At 38.0% G+C, this 16,059-nt stretch overlaps 1 protein-coding gene across 1 annotated transcript in view; it reads left to right on the top strand.

Annotated features, from left to right (window-relative positions):
* Positions 1–6,762: 6,762 nt before the first annotated feature.
* Peli1 (pellino E3 ubiquitin protein ligase 1) overlaps positions 6,763–16,059 on the top strand; it is a 47,995-nt gene continuing 38,698 nt past the window's right edge. Inside the window, exon 1 of the mRNA XM_048352611.1 lies at positions 6,763–7,128. The gene's annotated coding sequence lies outside the window, so the exon portion shown is untranslated. The remainder of the gene's footprint in view (positions 7,129–16,059) is intronic.

The following is a 16,059-nucleotide window of genomic DNA, read 5'->3' as shown; positions in this document are numbered from 1 at the left end:
TCAGGAAAAAAAATTTAAAATAAGGGCAAGCAAACTATAGCCTATGGATCAAATCCATGTAGCTGATGGTTTTTGTTAATAAAGTTTTATAAGAATACAAACACCCAATAGTAGAGTAGTAAAGAGTATTAAAAGTAGAGACAGGTGATTGTTCTGCTGATAAATGAAGAATATGGCCCTTAACTATGTATCCCCTTTATTGTCACTGAAATTTTCCATAATACAAAGATGTGTGTGTGTGTGTGTGTGTGTGTGTGTGTGTGTTAGAAAGAAGGATATAAGAAATACATTAACCAATGGCATATATATTTGGATTTCAATTCAAAACAGTCTGTCTGGATATTTGAGGATATAAGAAAATAATCAGTTTTAATTTCAAATATGATAGTAGTATTGTACTTAATCTTTGAAAAAAGATATCTTCTTTTTAAGAGACCTGTGAATAGACAACCAAAATTACATGGCACCTAGAGTTTGGTTGGAAATAACCCAGTGGGTGTGTTAGAATGACCAGGAGTTAAAACTGTTTGAAGACTAGAGAATGGGATCATGAGATCTTAAGATTATACTCTCATTCTGTTTGTGTTGAAATTTTCTACAATAAAAAGGCCTTTGAATCAAGCCTTAAGAAGAAAAAAGTCTCCTACCAACTGAGAAAAGTCAAGCTAGCTAATTCTAGCAAATGAAACTGCCTCTATGTTAATATGCGATACTGATTTTATCTGAGTAGAGAAGGAGGCTGGGGGGCTGGTAACACTAGGAGGGGGCGTGTGGTGACTCAGGTCGGTGGGGAGCCTGGGAGCTTTGTACAGTGACACAGTGGGGTGGAGTTGTGAAGCAACTGATCTCTAAGAGGTAACTGCGGAGGCAGGAGGCACGGATGATTAAGGCAAGATTTGAAACTGCATGGGGGATCCATCTGAGAAAATATTAAAGCAGTGGAAGCCTGGGAATCCATCCTCAGAGAAGCAGAGCTCTAATAGGAGAATTCAAATGGCAAAATCCAGGATTTCTCTATTAGGTCTATGAGGAGATCACAAACAAATTGAATTTAGGGAACAACTTGCAATTATTTTAATTGTGAAAGTGACAGAGACTAGAAGAAACTAACAAGGAAGTACCTATTTGGCTGTAGGGATGATATAGGGATAATTAAACTGAATGTCACAAATTATATTTTTACCAAATATGTATAGTTGCTACCCCACTCTCTCAGCCTGCCCCACACCTCCCTAGTATTCCCTGAAAATGTGTTAAATTTCCAAATTAGAACTTCATAAATAGTAAAATATTTTGGATAAAGAATAAAATAAGTACTTGTAGCAAAATATCTGAAATAGTTTTCAAAAATGAATGAAAAATATGTTCCTGTGGCTAAATGGTACAATGCTTGCCTAGCATTCATAAATATCTGCGTTAATCCCAGGTCCATTCATCATGTCAACTGAGCAGATAAACTGCAACCAAGTTTCTGACATAAGTATAGAGAAATGCTGTGTAAATATAATAACAAAAATAACAGTGAAATACATAACTGAAGTTGAGAAAGAGAGAGAAAAATGACCAATGTCCTTGACAAGGGAAAACTGTAAATTGAGGAAGACTCTAAGCCAGTGACCTGAGTATAGGTGTCAGGGCTGGAGGCTGAGGCTTCCGTGTTTACATGAGGGGTAGGAGTTGCTGTGAACCTACAAGTAAGGTGCTAGAACTAAGACTTCTGCTAATGCCTGCATTCAGTGAAAAGGAGTTCTAAACGTTCCATTAGACTGAACAAGTAGCAATTTACTATCTACCCTGAACTGCAGGTAGAGAAAAATCTTTTTTCCTGGGGGAAATCTAAATGCCAAATTCCATAATAGTTGAATTCAGGAGAGAGAGAGAGAGAGAGAGAGAGAGAGAGAGAGAGAGAGAGAGAGAGAGAGAGAGAGAGAGAGAGAGAGAGAGGAGTTATTTTTTAAGTAAAACATATAAAGAAAATGAGCAACAGAAAAATGGAGTGGACGTGGTGATACATACCTGTAATCCCAAGTACACAAGAATCATACATTAGAAGGATCTCAGTTCAAGGCCAGCCCTGAACAAAACCTGAGACCCTATTGAAAAAAATAACTGAAGCAAAAAAAAAAGGATTGGGATATGATGGAAGTATCAAAGCACCTGCCTAGTAAGTGTGAGACCCTGAGTTTACACCTAAGTACTACAAAATAAAAAAGGAAAGACTGTTTAGAGACAAGATTTCCAAATGGCCAGTATTTAAGCTTTCTTACTACAGATGCCCTGCTTCCTTAATTAAAAGAGAGATGTCAATGCAAACCATAATGTGATAGTACACACACATTTAAGTAGCTAAGGTGATAGCAACAGAAAATAATAAAGGTTGTTGAGCATGTAGACACACAAATATAAAGGCTGGTTTGGTTTTCCATCATCTCTCATTTGCATTATTGCATATTCTCTTAGCTAGCCACTCTAGTCAAATACAAGTATGATTCTGTATCACACTTCACTTTGTATCACACTTTCAATGGATCCTCCTTGCCAAACTCCTTGGCATGACATGACACAGCATACAATGACTTCAGTGCTCTGCTCTTAGAAACTTCCCCACACTTCAACTTTCAGTATTTATACCACACCCAATGGGCCCACCTATGCACCCTTCGGTGCCTTTTTTTTGACATCACAGGCTGTGAGCAAACATTCCTGTTCACTTAGCTAGCACCTACTTGCTTTTTAGGATTCAGCTCAATTGTCACCACCTTCCTGCATTCTCACACAAAACTGATTATTCTTTTCTCCTGACATTCTTTATCCCAAAATGTATTTCTAAGAAAGAGTCTATAAAACTTTATTGTACTTTATCTATTCACTTGATAATAAGTGAATAATTTCCCTATCTATAGCTAAAATTGTTGGATAGGGTCAATAACTACTTGATGAAAGAATAAAATCTGAGATGCAAAACTATATGCAATTAGTCCATAAGCAAATAAACCAATTTTAAGGATGGAAATATAATCTAAATCTTGTCAGCTTTCTATTTCTCTCCTCTCACAATATATTTTTGATGTTCCAAAATAACTGTTTGCATACATATGTGCTAGGCTATTCTTTGGTGTTCAAGCATATTCCTTTAAAACATTAAAATCTTACTAGCTTGTCTTTGACATTTCCCAAATATAACTAAAATGTCAGAGCCAGCATTTGGGGCCTACAAATCTTTTGAGTGAAAGCCCAGGCCTTCAAATTATGTGCCATTCACAGGTTTAAAATAAGAACATGGTCTATGCTGACTATGAGCTATTTGGAGACCAAGGAGATTAGAAGAGAATAACTGTATTTTCAGAAGAATGTGAAAGGTACAAACTAGGAGAGATTATCTACTGAGACTCTACTGAGAATCTTAATATTAAAATGAACACACACACACACACACACACACACACACTCATCTATCTCAAATCCAAGAATCTCAGCAAGAATTCAATATGTAACCTAGGTTCTTCTGGTCATAAAAAAAGAAATCTGCCTGGAATTTTTAGTTAAACAACCAACTTTCAGTAGACAGAAACTAAAAGGATATAATCTTTTGCCAATATAAACTATGAACATTGTGGACTAAACTAGAACAGATATGTTCATTTGTAGCAGAGGAAACATTTGCCATGGAAGAAGAAAAGTGTTTGTAATAGTTTCTCCAAGTTATTATTATTTTTTTTTTTGCCAGTCCTGGGCCTTGGACTCAGGGCCTGAGCACTGTCCCTGGCTTCTTCCCGCTCAAGGCTTGCACTCTGCCACTTGAGCCACAGCGCCGCTTCTGGCCATTTTCTGTATATGTGGTGCTGGGGAATCGAACCTAGGGCCTCGTGTATCCGAGGCAGGCACTCTTGCCGCTAGGCTATATCCCCAGTCCTCTCCAAGTTATTTTTTAAAAAGTAGATTGGTATGTCCAATTCCCTCTGCATTTACCAGCAAGTTATATTTATTGAATGTTGTTCTAGAGAAAAGCACTGCACCTTCAGTGTTCATCAAAGGTCCATGTGTAAAGGCTTGCTTCCGAAGCAAGCAGAAAGTGGTGGGACGTTTAAGAGGTGAGTCCTAATTTAGGTGATTGAGAGTTAGCCTTTGAAGAGGGCAGTGGGATTCCAGACTTTCCTGTCTTGTTTCTTTGTTCCTGGCCAGGAAGTAAGTGGTTCTGCCTTCCATCTCCATATGTTCTGCTTCATGATGTGCTGCCTCTTCATAGATCCAGAGACAATGAGGATAATTGATCATGGACTGAAACCATTGAAAGCCAATAATAAAGAGAAATACTAACAGCAGCCAGAGGAACAAGATGTATTGTGTAGACAGGAGCAAAATAAGAATTCAGTAGACTTCCAATAAAAAATATCCAAGGCTGAATACAAGAAAAAGTATATTTTTATGGCTGAAAGAAAAAATACTGTCATGTAGAAGCCTATATTTAGACAAAATATTTTTAAAAACTGAAGACTAAAGAAAACAAAAGCTTAGACAATATCTCCAATAGAAATGAACTACAGGAATGTTAAATCAACTTTTCTGCATAATAAAAAAATACCGCTTAAAGGAAATTGAAATTATGCTAAAGGAAAAGACTACCATAAATGATACACATATGAGTAAATATAAAAATACCTTTCTCCCTCATTAAAAAGTTTTTGAAATATAATTTACTTTAAAGAAAAAAATTAACAGTGTACTGTAGGATCACAATGTATGTGAAAGAAAAAATGTTTGACAAATTGCTTAAAGGATGGAAGGAAGAAATGGAATTATATTGTATAAAAAGGTCTTACAGTATACATGAAGTGTTTTGCTACTGTGTGAAAATAAATTGTGATAAATTTAAATTCATATTCTAAACCTTAGAACATCTTTCAAAAATAAAGCAAACAAGGTCTGGGACCATGGCTCAAGTAGGAGAACACCTAAGAAGTATCAGGCTCTGAGTTCAAATGCCAGTACTTCTAGACAACATTAACCACAAAAATAACAGACATAGCTATTAAGGCTGCAGTGAAAATAAAATGACATTCTAAAACAAACAATACCTTGAATGGAAAAACATAAATATATTTAAGAAATTGTGTCCATACCTCCTCATCACAGTTTTGAGGACGCTGCCTCCTTTTTCCTCCAGGAGTAGGGAGATGTCATCATCTGGAGATAATTAGCTCCATTCCATTTTTAGTTTATGTGTAGACATGTGACATGGAATCTATTCACCTTTTTTTTTTGTAGAGTAACCTTTTTTTTTAAAAAAAAAAAAAAAGGTATGTTTCATTTATATTTTTTATCTCTATTTCTAAGGCCCAATAAAGTGCCTGGTACATAGCAAACACTCAATACATGTTTTGTTTTGTTTTTTTTGGCCAGTCCTGGGCCTTGGACTCAGGGCCTGAGCACTGTCCCTGGCTTCTTCCCACTCAAGGCTAGCACTCTGCCACTTGAGCCACAGCGCTGCTTCTGGCTGTTTTCTGTATATGTGGTGCTGGGGAATCGAACCTAGGGCCTCGTGTATCCGAGGCAGGCACTCTTGCCACTAGGCTATATCCCCAGCCCCAATACATGTTTTTTTAAGTAAGCAAATGATTATGTGGTCTGTAGGCATCAGAATTACTGATCCTGAGACTCTTTGGAAACCCTGACTCTCCCTTCTCTAAATGTGTTTCTGATTCCTGGGCATTAACCCTTTTCTTCCAGAGGATTGGCTTCTAGATAAACTGAGAGGGGAAATCAAAGACTTTAGGGACAGGTTATCTCCAACCCTCTGAAGAGTCAATAATGAGTCCTGGCTTTCTCTACCCTTTTCATTACTACCTATGCATACCTGAATGCCCAGAATGGGTGTAGACTTAGCTGACCAGCCCAACAACATATTCTCATACCTTGGTTCAGGTTTTACATTGCCAAATGAAAGTTGACCAATGCATATACTCATTGAGAGACTTTAAACTTTCTAGTCATCTTTTGAACTTTATGAAATTTGTGTCTCTTAAAAATGGTAGGTCTTAAGATGAACAAATCTGGGTCATTTTATACTGATCAAGTAAAATACAGTGATGTAAATCTTGAATGTTACCTTTGCTGGTGTTAGTTGGATGTGAGTAACTGAGCAAAGAAATGATGAGATTCTGTTAATGGTGATGTTCCTAACAGTTCTATAAACTAAATTACTGGAAGCAACAGGATTTCAATGTCTTGAATAAAGAAATCTTAATTAAGAAAGGATTCACTTAAGTCCAAAGAGGATTTGTGATTTAGAACTTAGGGAAGAAAATTAAGCAACAAGAAAGGATGAACTATCTGGAAGAAGTCAAATTTCCCTGAGCAGTTGTGAGAGGTGAAGCTAGTTGTTGGGAGTGGAGCAAAGTAGGAAGGACTGGCAATGGGCCGGATCCTCAACAGCTCTGAGATACAAGAACAGCCTTGTTTAGTCAACAGCAGTACTAACACACTCGCTAGGAGAGCCGGTGACCATAGCAACGGCGCCCCCACCACCACCCATGACATCCCTCCGATCATGCGCAGTGCAGAAAGAACGACCAGATCCTCAACAACAATGTATCCCTTCTCTTCCCACTCCATCGAAAGAACTACAATTCCCAAGAGGCCACGCGGTACGGCGTCGCCGCCTCCCGCTGTCATCCGGCCCAGGTCCCCATCCTCAAGCCCCGCCCTCCTGCTAGTCTCCTCCCCTCCCTCCGAGTGTGTGTCAGTGACCCAGAGGCGGTGTGAGGCGGGGAGACCGTCGGGGGGGGCGCTGCCGCCTCCGCCAACAGCAGCAACAGCTACAGCAGCAGCAACAGCGGCTACAGCAGCAGCAGTACCAGCCTCGCCGCGCGGCCGGATCTGCCGGGAGCCTCCGGGAGCGCACCACAAAGCCGGCCCCTCGCCTTTTCCTCACCAGCGGCTCTTCGGCGCCCGACTCCGCGGCCAACTTCGCCTGGCGGGGCCGGGGCAGCTGGCGGGGAAGGAAGGCGGTGACGGCGGAACGAACGCCGTGGCTGCCCGCTCGCGTGGCCCGCGCACTCACACTCAGCCCCCCGCGCGCCGGATCTCGAGGGTGGCCGCGCTGGCATTCCGGCCACCGGGAATCGTCCGGTGAGTGTGCGGGGCGCCGCGAACTGCGGGGAGGGGTCGCGGCGGGGCCGTGGGGGGGGGGCGGCGGGAGCGCAACTTCCTCGGCGGCTTTCTCCGCGGCCGACCGTTCCGTTCGCTCGGGTTCTTCGGTCTTCCCGCCCCCGCCTCGGCGACGTGGAGCCGGGGAGGCGGCGGGAGCGGAGTTTGCGGCGCCTGCATCCCGCGCCTTCGCCGGAGGAAGCGCCTTTGTCAGCGGCGGCGCGGCGCGGCGCGCCCGCCCTCCCCCGCCGCGGCGGAGCGGCGTCCGGCCCGGAGCCCCGCGCGCCTGGCTGCGGGCGGGGAGCGGGCGCGGGTGGCGGGGAGGCCCAGCCAAGTGAAAGGGAAACAAAGGGGGCCGGGAGTGGGCTTCCCTTTTGTCTGTGCGGATCTGGGAACTTCTTTCTGCATCCTTACATAACGCAGACTTCCAAGTTAGTCATTCTTTTTATTGCTAGGATTATTGTCATCATCCCTGCGCGTCTCTCTTTATTTCCTTTCATCTTTGGATCTCAGAGCATAAAACAACAAAAAAACACTAATTAATTTCACCTCCGGGGCCCTTGCCGAACGAGTGCATACATACATACCCGTTTCTGTAAGTCGGTAAACTGAGGTCCAGAAAGCTGTGTAATTGATGGATATATGCTTGATCTACCGCGCCTGGTCTGAGGCTCCCGAAGGCGTTGGTGAGTAACAACTCGCTCTCCGATGCTCCGTGGAAAAGTTAAAAGATGCTCATTTTACTCACAGGTGAACCAAAGTCTGTAAGAAGTCTGGATAATTGTTAGGTAGTTCAAACAATAGTTCTTTTTCACATAGTGTTGGAATTTGACTCTTAAAAACCTCAAAGGACTTCCTAAAAAAATGTTCTGAGTGGAGAAGATACAGAAAATCATCAACTCAGCTTGTCTTTTTTTTTTTTTAAGTTAATACGTGCTAGTCTTTTAGGAAACAAGAGAGCAGTGGTGGGGTTTAGGGGTAGTAGAGTTTTGGATCCTTTTAAAATGTAATACGTTTTAGTTACTATGCACAACAGAACGTGCATTGGTTTAAGCATTAACCCTTTTCATCCCGTGATTATCACAGTCTACCCAGAAAATATTATTAAACCCTACATAAGAGTCGTTTCTTGAACAAGAACTGAAACTTAAATATAGTAAAAGGTTACCTATTTGTTTTGATTCAAAAACTGTTTACTTTTTTCTTAATCTTCAGAATGTTACTTTGTTTTCATAGCAAGAGATCTTTTGTTTCAGATACAGCATTGTCTTCTATATTGAATATGCAGAAGAGAAATGAGTTTGTTATTTAGCTTACATAGGAGTGTGGATTTGAATCTTGGGGTGGTTCTGTTTCTGCAGTTCTATTTCAGTATATACTACGTTTTCTTCACAGAAAAATATTTTCCCAGAATAATCAGATTTATGTCTCTCAAAACGTCATGATTGTGTAAATACAGCACATGAATCATTTATTTTTTATTCAGAACTTCTAGAGTAAAATCCTGTAAAGGGCAATTTTATTTATTTTGGTACTTTTTATTCTGGGGTACCAAACTGGAAGGTACCAAGAAATTAAATCATGCCTCATCTCGGATAGATTTTTCTTGAGATGAGACTGAGAAGAGCTATAGCAAAAGTGAATACTTTTATTTACAAAATTCCCTTGAATTTAATTTTGTATTGTATAGCTGCCCCCAGATTTTACTTTCTGGTGGTTGCATCACAAAATGAAAGTGAGACATGTAATTGCTTTGTTACTTTTTTCCTCCATCTTATAACCTATGCCTTTTTGTAATTTAAGAAACCCTGGGTTTAACACAAACAATTGGAAAATAGAATGTTAAGTGTGTGGAAGGTTGTGTGTTGTAACGTGGTTGTGATTCCTCATCTTGTAAATTTAAAGGGAACTATCGCCTAGATTTTTATGAGCTTGGTTAGTAATGTTGTATTTATTGATTTGAAAAAAGTAAGCTGGAAATCTCTTGGAGTGGCAAATTTTAGGATTTTGTGCTCTGAAAATTGACATTTAAATCTTACATTTGGGTTATGTTGAACTTTCTTAGTTCTTACCAACTACATGTATCTTGAGGAAACTACTCAATGCCTTTACTCAAACCCTGGAGTCTAAAGGCAAAAGTTATTGTTGACTGTTGAAGCCTGGCTTTGTAGGTTTCCCAGTTTCTTTGGGATGCCTCAAAACAAATGATGAGGCCTAGGGGGCAAGGAAGGAGGGCAGAAAACTGAGGTGAGTACTAAAAAGTGTCCAGGGGGAAACCTAAGAATGTTTCCATTTGACTTTAAAGTTCCTGCTTCTCTGGGGTTGTCAAAGTGTCAATTGTAAGAGTTCTGTCATTTCAGAATATGCTTTATTGTGGTTTTCCAGTACCTCAGATGATACAAGGACTATAATAATACTACTTTGTGAATAACTCATGTTTTCAGATAGAACTTTTATCTGAGAAAGACTTTAGTTAAAGACTTAGAATTGAAAATCATCTTCCTATGTGCACATCCATTTTACTTTTGAATGTTAATATAGACCTATTGAATCCGTTTATAGAAATTAGCATAAATATATTTCAATTGTATATATTAAAATATCCTAATGACCAGTTTATGACAGCACTGAGGTGGTTTTAGGAATTCCTTTGGGAAAATCATATTCCAATTAGTGCTTAACTGAATAAAATAAAAGATATAAGAACCAGTAGAAAGAAGCAAGAAAGTCAACAGTGAAAGAAAATTGATGAAGATACTAATATTAATGATTCCTGGCAGCATTTATAAATAGGTAACAAAATTCTAGCAGTGAATTCCACTTAGCACTTTCTGTTTGCAGAATTTTTTTAGCCACCTTTCCCAGATTTTCTCTAAATATATTACACATGACAAGTAAATAGAAGTCATTCTTTCAAGTGATTTGTGTGTCTGGAGTTTTAGTTTTTACATTTGTGGTAGTGGGCAGTTTATTGGTTAAAGTTTGACTTATTCTAGGGAAAGATTTTCCCCAGATTAATGTTGGGAAACTCCAAACAAGAAATATTGGTCACTCAAAGATATAGATAGGATGTTCTATTAGCCTTTTTTTTTTTTTTTTGGTCTTGTTACTTGGAACTCTGGGCCTGGGCACTGTCCCTGAGCTCTGGGCTAACGCTCTACCACTTGAGCCACAACACCACTTCCCGTTTTCTGGTGGTTAATTGGAGATAACAGACTGTCCTGCCTGGGCTGGCTTTGAGCCGGGATCCTCAGATGTCAGCCTCCTGAGTAGCTAGGATTACAGGCATGAGCCATCGGCGCCCGGCTGCATTAGCTTTTTTTTTTTTAAATGTTATCTTAAGTAGATCACTTTATTTTTGCCTTCAGAGATTAAAAATAATTGCTAGACACATTATACTTCATATGTCCTAAATAATTTTTGCTATTTCTGAATGAGTTTATAATAAAGAGAAAACACAGTTGCTTATGTGAATGTCAGGGAAATTCCTTTTTTTTTTTTTAAATGGGAATAAGAATCAAAACATATGCATTTGATTGGAACTTTTTTTTTTTTTTTAAAGGTAAGCTCTTGCTCTGTAGCCCAGGCCTTCTATGAACTCCATGTCCTTACACCCCTGCCTCTCTAATGCTAGGATTACAGACAGGTATGCACTCCTCATCCCACTCCCCAACAGCATTTCTCTAATTTCAGAAAAAAAGCTTTGATTACTTATTCCTATTAAAAAAGGAAAAGAAATACCAAACAAACACTCTGATATTCACTCAAATCTTGTATTTCCTCTTTATTACAAATTTATTCTGCCATAACAAAAAATCCATCAAGTAAAGACAAGTAACTTGTAAATGATCCTAAGACTTTTTCTTTTTTTCAGAATATTGAACATCAAGTGTTTTAGCTTAGTGGGGTTTTTTTTGTTTTGTTTTGCCACTGAAAGCAGTTTCAGAGAAATAGGGTTCTACATAGTACACTTATATCACCCCATAATGCTTTTATTTCTCAAAATACCATTTACAGAAAATAGAATGTATTGCTGATGCTTACAAATAGGAAAATCCTGGCATTTGTTATCATGCCAATTACTCTTGACCATTTATGTAGTTAAAAAATTAATTCAGTTCACATGTAGTTTACTTCCTTTTCAGAGCATTTGTTGCTGATTTTTATTTTGTAATGAACCTCTTGGGATATTGCTAATTCTAAAAATATGCAGAATCCCCAGTTTCCCACCATCTTTTGCATTCTCTTTTTCTAGATGTCCTTTTTTTGGTCATCATGGGACTTGAATTCAGGTCCTGGGCACTTTGCTCAAGGCTAGTCCTCTACCACTTTGAGTCACAGCTCCACTTCCAGATCTTTGATGGTCAATTGGAGATAAGAATCTCATGGACTTTCCTGCCTGGGTTGGCTTTGAACCGAGATGCTCAGATTTCAACCTCTTGAGCCACCAGCCCCCAACTATTTTTTTTTTTTTGTTTTGTTTTCTATTGCAGTTTTCTTTCCCCCTAAACTAAGTTTCAGCTAAAATTCACCATACAAGGTTCATTCGACTCTGCTTGGCAGAAGTGTATACTTTTGTTCGTTTGTTTTTGTTTTTGTTGCCAGAGCTGGGGCTTGAACTCAGGGCCTGAGCACTGTCCCTGGCTTCTTTTTGCTCAAGGCTAGCACTCTGCCACTTGAGCCATAGCACTACTTCCAGCTTTTTCTATATATATGCGGTGCTGAGGAATCAAACCCAGGGCTTCATGTATACGAAACAAGCACTTTACCACTAGGCCATATTCCCAGCCCAAAAGTGTATACTTTTGAAGGAGGCTTAAGTAGGAATAGCAGGTAGATAACTAACTTCCTTGATTGCTTTATGGTTACTGAGAACTGTGTTTAGACAACTAGAACTTCTGTTTTTTTCACTTAGTAGGAAAGAGTGCTAGAACCAATATTTTTTGCTACTAGACTTGGGGCATAAATGCCAGATATTCATTGAGTATTTATTGGATACTTTTTAAGTGTTAGACCCTGGTTTAGATACTGACACTAAGGCTAATCTCTGTGCCTTCCTGCTGTTTACGAATCTAATCCTAAGACCTGGACAATAAAATAAGTACACTAGGGTTGTAGTTTATGGTAGAGAGCTTGTCTAGCGTATGTGAGGCCCAGCGTTTGATCCTAAGCACTGCAAATGCTTCAAGAAGAAATGACCTAGTTTCTTCAAAAAGTAACGCCAACAGATAAACGGTGAAGGAAAACTATAAGATTTAAGAGGCACTTAAGAGGCATATCCTCCAAATGTAATACCTGGAAGTTAGTTCCTACTTTGAGCAAGCTAACTATAAAAAGACATTTATGAAATTATTTTTAAGTTTGGACATGGATTATTTAATGAAAATGATTTCTCAAATTTTTAGGTGAGAAAATGAATTGCATATATATGTATGTTTTTGAGAAGTCCTTCCTCGAGATATATAGTACAGTGAATTATGAATTAAAATATGATGTGTAAATTTTTGGCTTAAAATACTTTTGAAGGGAGAAAACAGATTAAATGTGATTGGCCTTATGTTGAAAATTGTTGATGTCATTCAAATAGACACATGAGGCTTCTTAGATTTCTTCTACTTCTGTGTTAGAAATTTTCCATTAATAAATGTATATACACAACAGAAATGAAGGAATAAGAGAGGAATCTGTGAGATATGAGAATGAGGGGGGAGGAAGATGCAGTTGTAAAGGGTAGTCAAAGAAGACTTCTTGATAAGATGATGCATATTTGAGTAAAGAGCTGAAGAAGAGGAGAACGAGTCTGGCAGGTAATCTTGGGACAAGAAATTTCAGATAGAGGGACCAGCCAATACAGTGGCCCTTAGGTGAAAGCATATTAAACCACAAGAAATTACTATAAGACTTAGCAGTGCCTAGATCAGAGTAGCAGAAGATCGAAAGTCTGAGTGATAAAGTTTTGGTGGATGGGAAGAAGTGTGCGTTGTGTTAAGGATGGCTAAAAGTAAATAGTAAAGATGGTAAAAGTAAACAGGTATCTAACATAAGTCTCCTTTACTCCCTGAAAGCCTTACACTTACTCAATAAGACTGATTGATTACTCAGAATATTTTTTAGAACGTGAAAATAGCTCCCAATATTTGTACTTGCTCCCAGTACCCTTGTTTTTAAGGAAAAGGAGGTTATTAGCCCACAAGATACTTAATCTTATTTTTCAGATATGACTCAAGATTTTGACAGAAAATAGCAAATAAATTGAGGCTATTTCTAAATAACAGATGTACTCTGAAAAAGCAATTACTGTTTCTAAAAATCAGATCCTCCCATACACTGAGGTGTTTTTAATAGTGTTCTGGACATTTGTAGCATCATTTGGGACTTAGAAAGCTAAACTTTAAAACATACATGTGCATACAAGACCATGTGTATGCTTAAGTAACAGTGACTGCATGAGTTTTATTTGTTAAATATTCATTTTAAAATTAAAACCATGCAACTTAATGAATACTGTGTGGCATAGAGTTGGGGAACTGAAAGTATAACATGTTTTGTGTGAAGAGATGAATCTGGCTTTCAAATCTTGTTTTCATGCTTAATTTCTCAGATAAGTAATTGGTTCAAAATTTTAATCTTGGGGCTGGGGATATAGCCTAGTGGCAAGAGTGCCTGCCTCGGATACACGAGGCCCTAGGTTCGATTCCCCAGCACCACATATACAGAAAACGGCCAGAAGCGGCGCTGTGGCTCAAGTGGCAGAGTGCTAGCCTTGAGCGGGAAGAAGCCAGGGACAGTGCTCAGGCCCTGAGTCCAAGGCCCAGGACTGGCCAAAAAAAAAAAAAAAGGAAAAAAAAATTTTAATCTTGTATTAAATAGAAGTATAGAAAAATTAGACCTCATTCAAATGTTTAAATGCTCAGAAAGTTCTCATGTGCACTTTTAGAAAATGTGTTCGTAGGAGCAATGTGCATGTAGACATTAAGTTTTGAATAATTATTATGCCAGTTCAGTTGTAGGGTTAATATTTCAAACCTAAAAAAACTAATTTCCATGGTTTTTACTCTACTGGTAATAATGAGGAAAGATAGTTCTCCTTTTTCTACTTAATTATGTCTAATGATTGGGAAGAATGATTTTTTTTAATTTGTATAATTTTAACCAATGATATTTAGAATTTGATGGCATTAAGTAGAATTTGAGAACTTTTACTATACATTTAACTACAGGATTACAGGCTCTTGCCTGCCCAGGAGGCTGAGATGCAAGGATTGTAGTTCAAAGCCAGTCTAGGCAGGAAATTCTGTGAGATTCTGTCTCCAGTTAACAACCAAAAACACTGAATTGCTGTGGTTCAAGTCCCACAATGGCCAAAAAAAAAAAAAAGTGTCAGTATATAACTGTTTAATACTTTAACAAAGCTCCCTATTTTAAACTTTTTTCAGTAAGTTGTTAGAAATCTAGCTCTTCAGTATTTGTTTCATATATATGTATAGATAGCCAGACCTATTCACATACTGTGCATACTATACACGTTGAATTGCTAGACTGGATTATTTAATGTATTTTAAACATTAGCCTATTAACATGGAACACATAGCCCATGTTCCTATTAACTCTGAAAGTATTTTTAAAACTATGTTTGAGTCATCTATAAAATTAAAAGTGGCAGTAGTTTTTAATAAGACTTTGAAGTTCTGTGATAACTATATTCAAATGTGGCTTCTTTTAGAAATAGCCTTCAGTCTATTGATTTGGTGGTCAGATTATAAATGTTTTATTACCATTTTTGTAGTATAAAACATTTGTAATGAAAGAGAAGGGAGTAGAGATCAAGAGAGAATTTTTAAAAACCTTAATTCTCACACAGCAGTAAACATGGACATGAACAATTATGTTTATTTGGATCTATTTAAGTCTAATAAGTTAAGATTTAAATGTATAAATTCAGTAGAGAATAGAAATGATACAACTAACAGTGAAAGAAAAGTTAGTGCTTTGCAAAAGGGACATCTTACATGTTGACTTAAAAAGCATGACCATGGTAAAACCTGCACTTAATTTTGGAAATAATAATGATCAGCAATAATTAAGATTTATTTGAAAATTGAGTCTGTTACTCAAATTTTATAAATGTTTGCAGCAGTAGGTTCCAGGTTGTTATTCTGAACTTAGGCCTTGCAAGGTGTTTCTAATTCTGTCAATGTTTTTCTCGTTTCTGTCTCTTTATTACTGTACCTATTGCTGTACCTTATGTATATATGTATGTATGTACACACATAAAACATTACATATAACTTATATAGAGACATGTAAAACACATATAATTTATATATAAAACTTGTCTTTTATGTGTATGGGGAGGTGTTGAACATGGTATATTCTATTAAACACTTAAGAGATAACTATCTGACCTACAAGAAAAATTTGGTAGCAAAATTAACAACCTAGTTGAATTTCAAAGGTTATCTTCAGTTCTCATTGTCTTTCCAAAAATTTAAAATGAGAATTTTATCAGAAAAGAGGAAAAGATAAGTAATGTGGTGGTTTCCAACTTCTTTCCAAAAGAATGAAATACAAAGTGATTCTCCCTGATTTTTTTCTAGTTGTTGATTGTAGAGCTCTACATACCAGTTCATCTACTATTTAGAAGGCACAATTAAGTTCATTTTTATTTTTAACCATCAGTGAAAATATTGGAAGTTCTTGGTTGGTTCTTCAAGACCTAAATGTTGTAGTATTCCTGGTTCTTGACATATAACTGCACAGTCTTTCATGTTCCTCTGGGTTTCTGCCAGATTTAATGAACTGCCTGTACTGACTTCTTGGATTTTACACTATGGTTAACTTAATGGATTTTTCTTTGAATTGCTTCTCACCACCATCCTGTAAATTTAGCATCCAAGGACCAAAACATCCAAA

This window comes from Perognathus longimembris, chromosome 8, assembly GCF_023159225.1.
Source record: "Perognathus longimembris pacificus isolate PPM17 chromosome 8, ASM2315922v1, whole genome shotgun sequence".
Lineage (NCBI taxonomy): Eukaryota > Metazoa > Chordata > Mammalia > Rodentia > Heteromyidae > Perognathus > Perognathus longimembris.
Note: the sequence above shows the minus strand (reverse complement) of the source record. Positions and strands in the feature narration are given on the sequence as shown.